The sequence below is a fragment of the Gymnodraco acuticeps genome, unplaced genomic scaffold (assembly GCF_902827175.1).
Source record: "Gymnodraco acuticeps unplaced genomic scaffold, fGymAcu1.1, whole genome shotgun sequence".
NCBI lineage: Eukaryota > Metazoa > Chordata > Actinopteri > Perciformes > Bathydraconidae > Gymnodraco > Gymnodraco acuticeps.
In genome coordinates this window covers 919420-932536 of record NW_022991632.1, presented here as the reverse complement: position 1 = coordinate 932536, position 13117 = coordinate 919420, and the positions used below count along the sequence as shown (strand labels likewise).

The 13117-nt window shown below is 41.3% G+C and overlaps 1 protein-coding gene across 2 annotated transcripts in view; it reads right to left on the bottom strand.

The window, feature by feature from the left end:
* LOC117534241 (mitogen-activated protein kinase kinase kinase 12-like) overlaps positions 1–12479 on the bottom strand; it is a 29141-nt gene extending 16662 nt beyond the window's left edge. The window contains exon 1 of one of the 2 annotated variants that reach the window (XM_034198420.1): positions 12343–12479. The gene's annotated coding sequence lies outside the window, so the exon portion shown is untranslated. Of the gene's footprint in view, positions 1–1238; positions 1663–12342 lie in introns of those variants that run through there. The other variant, XM_034198419.1, reaches the window with a different exon arrangement.
* Between the last annotated feature and the right edge of the window lie 638 nt (positions 12480–13117).

Below are 13117 nucleotides of genomic sequence, written 5' to 3'. Positions count from 1 at the left end.
GCAACCTTATCGGTGCTGCAGCATTGCAGTATCTCAATTAGGTAATTTCCTTACACATTACAGAATATGACAGTATGAATTGCTTTAGGTTTTTCATGTTCATGATTTACAAACGTAGTGCCGTAAAGGTAGAATGGGGCCTCAGCTGGTTATTTACATCCTGGAGCAACATCACTGGTGTATTAAAATGGATGAGATCAAATGACGCCTGTATAATAACGAGAGAGCTCTGCAAGCCTCTTCAAAGCTTGTCATTTCTCCAAGGACAAAAGCATATACACGCTCGGTGGAGAATGAAAATGCATTATTTCTTGTTAGGGCCTTTTTAAGTGATCCACTCCTTCTCTGCTTTCACTGACAAGCACGAACTAGAGGTGACAAGCTGAACCTGCTTTGTAAAATAATGAAACAACTCAAAACCTTTATCAGTATCATCATTCTTTTGTACGGCATATTACATCATGAACATTTTTAACAGGAAACTGGATCAGTTTCCATGTTTTCATCTAGTCGTTGTGAGAGTATCTTACATTTGCTTTCCATGTCTTATGCCAGTTTGAATGTCAATATGAGTTAAATTACCAAGCCTAAATGTATTAACATGCCATTAAGACTATGATATTGACCACCCATAATGGGACATCTCACAATTATCCTGAAATCTAATTTATCAGCCATCATCCCTGAATCTACGACCTTCATCTGTACATAAGCATCAATTATTCATAGTAGGCTATATGGAAAGATAAATCATGTATAGTCCAAAACAAGACGGACACAGCCTGTAGTACGCGGCATCAACCATAAAGCTCAAAGTCATTATAATTTTCTACGGAGGGGATAAAACGGAACCACTGAGACACATCTGGTGTCTGAAATCTGGAATAATCATTCACATCCGACTGATCCAGTCAGCTAATAGTCCTGCTCCGGCTCTCATTTGATTTATTTGGAGGTATCAGCTGCGGAGCTTGAAGGAGGCTACGCTCTGTTACAGGCCGGTGCATTGTGGATGTGTGTTGTGCGCATCATCGCTTCTCCACGCACCCCCTGCTGCGGTGCACCAGTGGAGCATTACTGACAGGCAAACACGCAATTCCAGTTTAAACTAGAATAATAAAAAAGCACAGTATGTATTATTTCAAGATTATAACACGGTGCAGATGACCTCCATTCTCCTTGTAGCCTACCTGTTTATCACGCCGACTGCCAATGTAAAACCAAAAAACGTGTCCTACCTCAGTGCCGACAGCTGAAGTCCATCGCTGGAGAATGCAAACGCGTATTCCAATTGAAAGATTAAGTCTAATAACAATCACGAAATATGTCTCGCACTCTCGGGTTTTGTCAGCATCTACGCTCACTCCTCCTTCTCCGTGCATCCACCGAGATTTCTCCGCCCTGGATGACTGGAAACGAGCGTCTTCTGCTGCGTCTATCCCAGTGAGCGGTAAACACAGCTCCGCTCCCCTAGGTTCGCTTGTTTTCCTGCTGCTTTCCCTCCTCCTCCTTTTCCGTTCTCCTCTGAGGATGTGATCTGCGCACACTCGAGGAATTTATACGGCCTATCTCACCTATAGTAAACACGACTGTGGAGGAGAGGAGGATGGGAGGGATGCAGTGTGTTGGTGTCCTCCTATCAGGGATCAAATGTGCTGTGACGGGCTCAGTCCGGAGAGACGCGGGACAACCGCAGGTAAAGGGCTTTAAGAGCGATTGAGGCTCTTAGGCTGGGAGGTAGGGGGTCAGCCGGTGAGTGAGGTGATCAAAAATGATGTCATCCACAAAGCATGCAGCATTTGACTGGACAGCCCCATGTAAATCCCTTCAAACCCTATTAACGCCGTCTGTATAATTGGTGCATAATCTGTGAGCACTATGTCCCGTCTGCCACAGAGGGGACATGAAGGAAGGACGTTTTTTATTATTATCTTCTGCAATCTCTACTGACCCATTTATCTCAGATAGGGAGAGTGGGACAGCACAGGGCCTAAATGGGACTTTCCCCAGGCGTGATTTGTTTCCCTCAGCGACTTCAATTAACCCGAATGGAATAAAATATCACACTCGTTTTAAACAACTGTCATCACAAATCTCATTATGTGTTTGAAAATACCCCAAGGTCCTCATCAGAGATGGGGTCGTTACTAAAAAAAAGTAATATATTACATATTACTTTTAAAAAAAAGAAGTAATAGGCTATATTAGGCTACACTACTTCGTTACTCTCTACATAAAGTAACTCGTTACTTTACTCGTTACTTTACTCCCAGGGCCGGCCCGCCCCTCCCTGCAGGCAGATCACGCAGACTGCGGCGCACCTACAGTGTAAACGCGCACAGTTTTGCCTCACCCGTGAGAGGGCGATCAAGAAAAGAGAGCGAGCGGCCCCATTGAGGGAGTTTACAGATGAAAAGACGCAGAAAGACAGAAGCACAATAACAACAAGTAGGCTATATTTAGGCCTAGGTGTTTTTTTGTTGTAAATAACCGACAATATCAAGAGGAAGTAAAGTCCCCTGGTTTGTCCCTTATACCCTAACTGCCATGAGACAACTCAAAATCAAGTTTCCAAAATCCGACACTGAGGTGGTCTTATAACGCATCGGCAGATGACAGCGCTGACAAAGTGTGTTTCCCGCAGCAAGACGCTACAATACTAATTGTGGGCTTGCTTATCATGTTGATTTGGCCACAACAGAAAAAAGCAAAGAGGCCAAACGTTGCCCGGGCAACATTATTAGCCCGTACCTGTGCACGTCCCTGCAGCAGTGGATAACAGCTTCTGGCCTATTCTTCGGACAAACTCAAAATAATGGGCATACCTCCACCCCTCGAAAGTTATCGCTGACTCAGCGATGTTTATGCAGCACTGCACTGGAGATGTGGACGCGCAAATCGCGCAGATTACGTAGCCTACATATAAACCTGCGGCGGAAACCGCTCTTGTCTGTCAGTGTGATTATCTCTGGAAGTTTTTCCTTGTACGATGTGAGGGTCTAAGGATAGAGGGTGTCGTTTTTCTCATACTGATATTCTGAACAATCTGTGCTGTTGTATTTGCTGTAAAGTGTCTCTACTGTAGGCTATTTTTATGTTATGTACAGCACTTTGGCTCGACCAAAAATCGTTTATAAATGTGCTATATAAATAAAACTTGATTTGATTTGATGATTTGACTGATTTTATAACGAAGTAATACGTGTCGGGGCAATGTTAGAAACTGTAGTGTGATTACTGAATTATAAATGTAACGCGTTACTTTGTACTTTGTAACGCACATTTATTTACTGTAATATTAGTATTATATATTATATAATATTAGTTTTTACACCCAACTCTGGTCCTCATAGTCAAGGGTTCCTATTATATTATAAAGGTGTTATTCCCAGGCCTAGCATTTCTGCCATCATAAATGAATGAAAAACGTTTTTATTATGATAGCATGCATTAAACTCTGCACACACATGCTGTACAAGAAACCCCAACATCAAAGCTTGTAACAAGGTCCCAAAATAAGAGAAATCACAACAACATTCTAAACAATTATGTCTACAACAAAACTCATAAATAACTGCCTTATACTATAGTGATATATAAGAAGAAATACATATTGATTTAACAATTATTGCCATCTTGTCCAGGCTTTTAAGATGGAGAACAAACGTCAAACCTCAACACTAACTCCAATCTTGTAATATTGACTGAACCGTTTCACATGAAATAGACATTAAATCAATATATTAAGTCTAAAAAATGTACGATACAACATAACATTCTCACTTTTGCCCAAATCACAGAGCTCACACAATAAAACAGGGAAATCCTGTATGAATGGATGCTAGGGTGACTCTGCAGGCCAACTGGGACATCGTGAAATCACTGTAAACACTGGAAAATCTTCCAGGAGTCAAACTATTTGGCTGACACAGAGGAAGATGTTAGTTTTTGTAACAGCTGGGGATCCCATGTCTGAGCTGCATGACCCTTTTTCAGTGCTAAATCTAAATCCACCCCTTATCTCCCAGATTAAGCTCGTGTTGGGCTTAAACCCCAACGATGACCTCATCGCTCTGCCAGCAGACAGTGGGGGGAAACCCGTATACCTACTACCAGGCCAACCATGTGAGACTAACCAACATGCACAAGTAGTCAAAGCCCCCCCCCCTGTTCTTCTCTCTGCAGACATTTATGCAATTCAGATGAATAAAAGATCATACACTTCCCGAGTTTGATACCTCCACTGAAATTACAGTTTGGAACATTTCAATTCCTTTATTCATTTTTCATCCAGTCACTCTGTGCCTTCTGCATCCATATAAAGCACTAAATGTTGTGTTTTGCGTTTCTCTCTGTGGAGTGTACTCACGTTTTGTATTACCCTACAATTTCATTCCTAACAAGGGGAAACAGAGAGCAACAGCAAAAATAATCAATTATATGTGTGTAATTAAATGTTTAACTTTTTTATAACATATTTTAAAACCCATCTCAATTCCTGCATTTAAAATAAAAATGTTGACAGCAGATTTGGTGCGTCTATTTTGAATTTAACAATCTAACATTATCTTCCAGTTCCTAAATGAATATTCAAAGATCCCTAGCCAAAAATGTTGTTTATGAATGTTTAATGCTAGTTTTAATATCACATGAAATAGGGGGAAAAAAGAATCAGCGGCTTTAATCATTTTTTCTATTTTATGTCTCCTGTATCTAGAATTCAGTCTTAAGGCAGTCTGATGGACTAGCACACCCTCTGTTCTATTTCTATCTTTTTCTTAAAACTTTCTTCATGATTTATTTATCGCTGCTTGTAGTTCCAGGATGGCTCCTCGTCAGGGATGTTCAGTCCTGAGGGTCCGTGCTGCCTCTGATGTCCACCAACACAGCTTCTGCTTCTGCTGTGGTTAATCCGTCAGAAACAAGCTCCGAATAAACGCTGCAGGGTATAACTCCTTATCAGATAAAAAAAAAAAACCTCAAATCTACAGAGTGACAGCTTCGGAACAAATGTATTCATGGGCACTACCATCGCATTTTAAAGATTGCAGTGAATTCAGAATGAGCTAAGTGCCTTTTCCTGTCAGGTCACATACTCGCTGCATACGTGCAAAGACCATCTTCTATTTTAGGAGAAAATGTGCACAATTAAAAAGCTTTAATTGGACAACTGAAGGAATGCCTGTACAACACTTGGTGGTAGTCAATCGAATGGCTGATGTAAAATGCTGCATTGTTTGGCAACATGCCTTATAATCTGTAGCAGGGATTTACTCAAAGCCTGCAGTGAAGGTTGTCAATAGGAATGCCGCCATGTGTGTATACATGCCTGTGACTGTGAGCATACAGTATGTTGATAGACCAAATGGTCACAGATTGTCTCAGTCCAGTTAAGGGGGAAGGTAGAAGTGTGTGTGTGGGGCAGGGAATGAGGGGGAGGGCAGCTATACTGGCTCTTTGGAGAGCCTATTTATGGATCCTCATCGAGAGCCCTTCGTGTTACTCATTGTCACTCTTACTTACACGCGACTGAATAGGTGGCCAATCATCAAATCCACTCAACTCTGTTCCTAAAGGGAACATGAACAAACAAAAAAAAGATAATTGGCAATCTGTTCCAACATCATGTTGACGGAAATCCAAAAGCAGAATACCAGCCATTCTTTCAGATTTCTGAAGAAAGAAGACGGCATACTGTCTCTAGTTTTTGGTTTGCAAATGTAATTCTGTGTGAACATACACTATGGATTGAGTCCTTCCTGTCTGTCTGGGGAAGCTCATATTGGAGGGTATTGTCATCCATCAGGTTGCACCCACTGATGGGATTCATTAAGATTGGCGCCAACCAGTATTGGAGGGCGGGTCAAAAGGGGGTTGGTGGGTGGGGGATTCTCCATTTCAACAGGATGATCTCACCTCCTGTCTGCAGCTCAGGAAGAAGACTTTTCATTCATAAAGTTCCTCCACGTGCACACATGCGCACACACACATGCGCGCACACACACATGCGCGCACACACACATGCGCGCACACACACATGCGCGCACACACACACACACACACACACACACACACACACACACACACACACACACACACACACACACACACACACACACACACACCACACACACACACACACACACACACACACACACATCACACACACACACACACACACACACACACACACACACACACACACACACACACACACACACCAACATATCTCCCAGCGGGACGTTGAGGATACAGTTGAGCCAATGAGGCAATGTCCAGGTGAGATCATGTCGGGCTCAGAGGTTCCTCTTTCCGTTTCAGAAGTCCACAGAGGAGGCTTGACGCCTTTCAATATTCAACCTTGCCTGCATTACAGAATTTTGGAGCGGAAAGAAGACGTGATGATAGAACACCGAATTAAAACTAGATAAAGGTAAACAATTGTTTGCATCTACTCTAGTCATATACTGCATGTGCACACATACTTATTATAAATTACAAACCACAATAATATGTTATTAATATGCAAATGTATATGGTGAACATCAGCATCCACATCTAGCAAATATGTAATATAATACATGTTTATTTAGAGTAGTAAGTCTTGCCACTGGTCAAATATTCACTCGTATTGTAGCTCTGCTTCGGTCTCCTCCAAAAAAAGGCTCTTTATCTGCTCAATGCTCCTTTATGTTTACCAGCTGCTCACTAAGTGTGTTTGTCCTGCAGTTTAGTGCCAAGCAGATAAAGTGAGTTTTTAGAGGTTTTCCACAGAAAACAGCTGCCTGCAGCAGCTGGAAAGATTGACATTGATGACAGTGGCCAGGGTTGACCAAACTAGTAAGGTTGTGGACCAGAAAACCAAAAGCTTAAAAGTCAATATGTGATTCACCGTAACATTTTGACTATTGCCACTCTTCACTCTCCTGCTCACAGTTACAAGATGTGTCCCAGACAACTGCAGAACCATATTGACTCATTCCGTCATGCTCTAAAATATGCAAATCCAACATTTAGATCAAGCGCTGCTTTGATCTTCCAGGGAGATTAGCAATGTGTCTGATTTCCCTTTGAAACCTCTGAGAGGCGAGCAGCCAGCCAGGCAGCCTGCTGTGGAGAGCCTCTGGCAGCGGCCGGTCAGGAGAGGGTTAATCACAATAAAGGGGAGGTTGGAGAAGCCTTCCTGAAAGTCACATGGTCTGTGCCGGGAAGCAGTGGTGGAGGAGCGGAGGGAGGGATGGAGGGAGGGGAGGGGAGGTGGGGACGAGCCGGAGGAGGAGTCTGGAGCGCGTTGCCGTAGAAACAGGATCCTCAGTTGGCCGGTGTGAAGTCAGGAGCGTCATATTAGGCGGTGACTGCAGTTAGATGCTGCTGGTGGTGTGAGGTGGGTGGATGGGAGGGGAGGGGAGCTTGCGAGGGGGTGACTCACACCGAAGGACGCACTCTGCATTCTAATGGATCGACCCATATGTGCACACACACACACACACACACACACACACACACACACACACACACACACACCACACACACACACACACACACACACACACACACACACACACACACACACACACACACACACACACACACACACACACACACACACACACACACACACACACACACACACACACACACACACACACACACACACACACACACACACACACACACACACACACACACACACACACACACACACACACACACACACACACATTTATTGGTTACATCACATACTGTCCCCTACCCATTTCTTTCTACTATATATCTACTACTGTACAAACGGCTCAGCATCATCCTGCACCACTCTACTTTCACAACATATAATTAATTCATTATGTCAATGGGAGAACCATTAGTGTTTGTCTTGATGGCTTCACTTGCATGCCTTGATAAGGGCATCTATTAGGGGGAAACTAAATGCTAAGACAGGCTAGTAAACTATAGCCGTGTAATTGGTGACGGTATAATTGCACAGCACACGTACCAATTAAAGCGATAATATGTGTAAACCGCGCTCAAAATTATCATTGGATTAACTACACTTCCCAAATGCCCCTGAGTGTAGAGGATCACCAGCTGTTACAGGGGAAGAGTTCATAATTAGGCGTAAGATGTTTTTAGGCTGTTGTTTTGCGGGTCTTTGCTTTTGACTGCAGGGATATCAGTTCGTATGTCATTAGATCTGTTTTGGGGAAGTAGTGCATATTTATGAACTTTTTTCTCTCAGGGTGTGGGACAAGAAAGAAGAAGCTCTACATAAATATTTTCCCACATGCACAAATGGGCACAAATCCAAACAATTAAAAATGTTGTGATGCCTCAGGGTCAACAAAGCGATTCATTACAACAACAAACTTGGCATTGAGAATAAGACTAGTACCAAAATGTGTAAACCCCCTATTTATGGATCATCCTAATTGATGGGATGCATACATGTTTTACTTCACCTGACAATAGAAGTAACAGAGGCTGGAATTGTTTTGTTAATTGTATGGTCATTAAATATGAATGTCAACGTGAAAGCATATACATGTATAATATCCCATGTTTATATATTTTTTTTTTACTTCAAACTATTGACTCAATAATTTGTGTAAAAACACAACCAATATTTAGTGTTGAGAAATGAATGTACTGCTTAACCAAAAGTATATCAGAGGCTTTGAATATTATTTAAATATATAATCTATTGTTGTTTTGTATATGTTTCCTCACAAAATGAATTCCCATAATTGTCAATACCTGACTGAAGTGTAAGATGTAGGGGGGATGCAATGATTCATTTGAAGTCAGAGAAGATCAAATTCAACTCAAGAGATAACACAGGCACGTTCAATAAAGTCTGGATGCTTTTTCTGCTTTGCTTTGATAATCTAACAATCTAAGCTGCCTCTGGATTTGAGTTTGTCATGTGTATTAACTATGATTACATTACTTCTATATGTTTACCTGGAGAACAATGTCAAATCTATGTGTTGCTCTGCTCTAGATATAAGGGTTATTTGATGTTTTTAAATCATGTATACAACATCTAGAGGATCAATGATATGGGGTGAGGAGGTAGGAAGAGAAACGTAACATTATGATTTGTAATTATGGTAAACCCGGAAATGTAAAAATGCGTTTTCTATAACATAATAGTCATACTGTTTTTCAGTTGACTATTTAATCCACAGCCAGGACAACATACTGTCAGCCATTCGAAGCAGCCACTGCAGTGTTATAACTCAGGATAATGTGACGTACACTTGGCCGATAGCAAATCATTGACTTTTTGATTGACACTGCTTTGCTCTTCCTTTTAAGGAAAGCCGGGGCAGGTTCATTTCCCATCATCACAGCGTGTAAAACTGGAAGCAGCAGGAAGAATCACAGGCAGTGTGACGTTTCCTCGGTCACCACCCACAGCTGTATCTCATCGTTTAGGTCAAGCCAATGGGGGGCAGGCTGGTCCGCCACGAAAGAGGCTGGCTGATGAACATTATTTTCAGGTTTTGTTTATTTCAGTTTGCCTGTGACCATGACTCATTCCATTTTTGGGAAAAGGGGTGGCTATAGTACCCCCTTGGGCAAAACAAAATATAGACTTGATATCTCCTGAATCTCAAGAGCAGATAAACCAGAAGGTAATGTTTCGGTCTATTTTATTTCTTTGAAGGATTGTAACACGCCTGAAGACACAAGACAGATATTTCAAAAGGAAAAATAATAAAACGGTACATCTATTTGTTTAATTGAATGATATTAGTTGCATATATTTAAAGTTATTTGCAGATAAGTTGCACTTCATTGTGCAAAACATGAAATTGTTATGATTCAATAGTTAATTGAGTTTGTACTCAATATCATATTGAGTGGTCTTGACACAATATTTTTTCTTCGTGTGACCCCTTGATCCCTGCGTTATCTTCCCATGTTTGTTTCTCACTTTTCCTCCCTGTTGTTACACGTGTCTGTTCTCTTCGGCAGCAGATGTCCAGCAATGTTTTCAACACACGTCACTTGGTAAAGATGCGCTAAGCTTTTCCTCATTTGCCTAATTTATTCACAATAATAAAAGGAAGCGGCATTGTTTTTCAAAATCTGTATTCTGGGGGAATACCAGTCACTAATTATACAGAGTTATGCTAATTACCCACTTGACTGGATCAAATATTACTTGTAATAAGGGTCATTAATTCAGCTGCAGAAAAGAGGCCAATTATCATTTGTTGCAAAACTGTGATGGATGTGATGACACATTTAGAATAAGACAGAAATGACATGCTCTCAAAACCAACTACAGTCAACAATAAAGACATTTCCATTGTGCAGCATTACAAGGAGCCTGTTGTTTCAGTGCAGTGCGCTGTCCATGGTGCTGATCAGGGCTATACAGCCTATGGCAAATGCAGAAAGCATCGGATGTATTTACTCTTTCAACGTGTGACTATTAATAGTAATAATGACAAGTTCAAATGGTAAAGTGAATTTTAAAGTATTGTATTTAATCACTCTGAAAAAAATAAACACATGTGTTGTATGTGGTCTAAATGAACTGCTTTAGAACAAACTGCAACAAATATATATTATCAATAGATAATGTTGTCATTGACTATGTTAACGTTTGTTTTGTTTACCAATGGAAACTGTAGATGAAACAACCTTTTGTTTCCCTACTGGCACATTTGAGCTTGGACAACTTGTGAAGTAGTGTGGCCTTCAGACAAATCTTTTAAAAACCACAAACCTTCCAAACTAAGAAAATCGAAGGCGAGATGTCGGGGTTATAGGAAGAAGCAGGTGGACTGTCTTTCTCAAGAGAAAAGCTACACCTTCCCCCTTATAAGGAACATTGAAAGCCTCCCTCAAAACAATTGTTATCGATTTAATTAAGCTAAAATAAAGGGTCGTCAACGTGCGAGAGCTGGTGATATGTGACCAAGACAGAGCAGTAGCGTGGCGTGGGGAAAAAATTAGGGGAAGCCAATAATACGTCCTTTCTTTTGGGTCGGGAGTGTGGTGGTCAATGTAATAACGTAACCAGATGAGTGATTACAGCACCCGGTATCATTTTACACACATTTTTATCAGATGCAGGACTTACACACACCTGTTATCTAACCGACAGGTCCGCACGCACTCTCCAGCCGAAACTCTAATAAGCATTCATTCACAAACTGAATCAGGAGACCTTTAACGTTTTACGTCCAATTCGCTCCTTTTTTCCTCGCTGTACACAGCTCCAGTTTGGGCATCGGCCTGTCATCAGATTGTATTTGTTGTTGCTGCTGTAGCGGAAGTTTGGTACAATTATTTTTGATTAAATACTCCAAATCTCCACCCTCCATAATTGCACTTGCTTCAGTTGCTTGCTACTTTCTAACGGCGGTGAGAGTGATGCAGTGGCGCTATCTATCTTCTATCGATTAGATTTATGATTCGAAAATTATAAAAGTAGGGTAGACATGTGGATATTATCCGACTGAACAAAACTTGCATTTATCTAACAGGTTCGTTATCCACTGACCTTATTTCGAGCTATTTTCCAAAATCCTATGGAGAACTCCCATTGCTTTTTTGTCGAGGGAAACCGAGAGCAGCTTACTTCCGGATTTTAGGACGCGTCACTGCAACACTAAGTTGATGCGATTTGATTGGATTGTGAGGCAAGGGAAGCCAGCCGCCTCTGGCTTCCCTTGGCATGGCCCTGACCAATCACAGGTTGGCAGGGGCATCACGTGAGCCTCATCTGATTGGTCAATCCCTCCATTTTTTTTCACCAAGGGAAGCCAGATTCGGCTGGCCTCCTCTCGCAACAGTGAGTGCAATCTACTGTTTCACCATAACATCTAGAGGGGCGCTGTTTGTTACACTCTTTGTAAAATACTCAATGAAAATGGGGGAGAGACGGGCCGGCAGCAACACACAGCAAAGGAGAATTATCGAAACAAACAAAGTGTTTTTATTTATTTATTTAAATTATAACTACAATCCGAAAAAACAGGGGAAGCCTGGCTTCCCTTGGCCTCCGGGAGAAAACGCCACTGAGACAGAGCAGTTCAGCCGAGTGATCGACCTTCAGCGCCACCTGCCGGTTGGTACTTTACCTACATCCAAAACAAATGAAGACTACTACGATTAGATTACTGATTCAAATCGCGTGGCATTGAAAGACTCCCGAAAGATAGAATGTATACCTCTAAAACTCGTAGTATCTGCCTGTGCATTATTTCTGGCTGACATAATATCAGACTGATGCATTCACTGAACAGGATTCAAAGCATCGCCGGGATGAATCATTCCCTGCAGGAAACAGATTCCGCATTAATAATTGTAACAGTAAAAACCTACCGTTAGCAGGCTCGACGTTGTTCAATGCAGCGACAACCCGGGCTGTTTTTCTCCAGTTTGTCGGTTGTCCAAACGAGAAAAACCCTGAATACCTCTCTTTAGCCTGACTACTACAAGGGTCCCATCTGGCTAATTACCTAGTCAATAAACCTTGAAGGAAATACCGCGAGAACGAGAGTTGGGGTCGAGAGCTGAGAATGACCATCCTTCACCCAATTCAAACATCCACAATGCATTCACTTGAGCCATTATAATTACATTCAGGCTTTAACAACCATATAAGTACAATATTAATAAAGGTTTTAAAGCTTAACTTTGATACATGCCCTCAATATTATATATATACAAAAAAGCATTGTCTGCCTGTAGGCCTATGGCTTAATAATCACCGTTTATGTCTTTTATCAGAATGGAAAATTGATATTGTTACAAGCATGCGTACAACAATAAAAGTAATAGTGTGCAAATACAAACAAATGTTCTGTTAAAACACAATTATTGCCACAGTGAATTTGATGGTCTTGGGCAGTTTCAGGACTTACAGACTGTGTATTTCTCTTTGAAGAAATCCATAGAATTATAATATATAAAGAAACAAAAAAACACAATACAGATTCAGTTTACAAGGCAAGGCAAGGCAAGGCAAGGCAAGTTTATTTATATAGCACTTTTCAACACAAGGCAATTCAAAGTGCTTTACAAAAAATGAAAGAGATTAAGAAAATGGCATTTAAAATCAGTCATTAAAAAGAAAAGCTAATAAAATAAACATTAA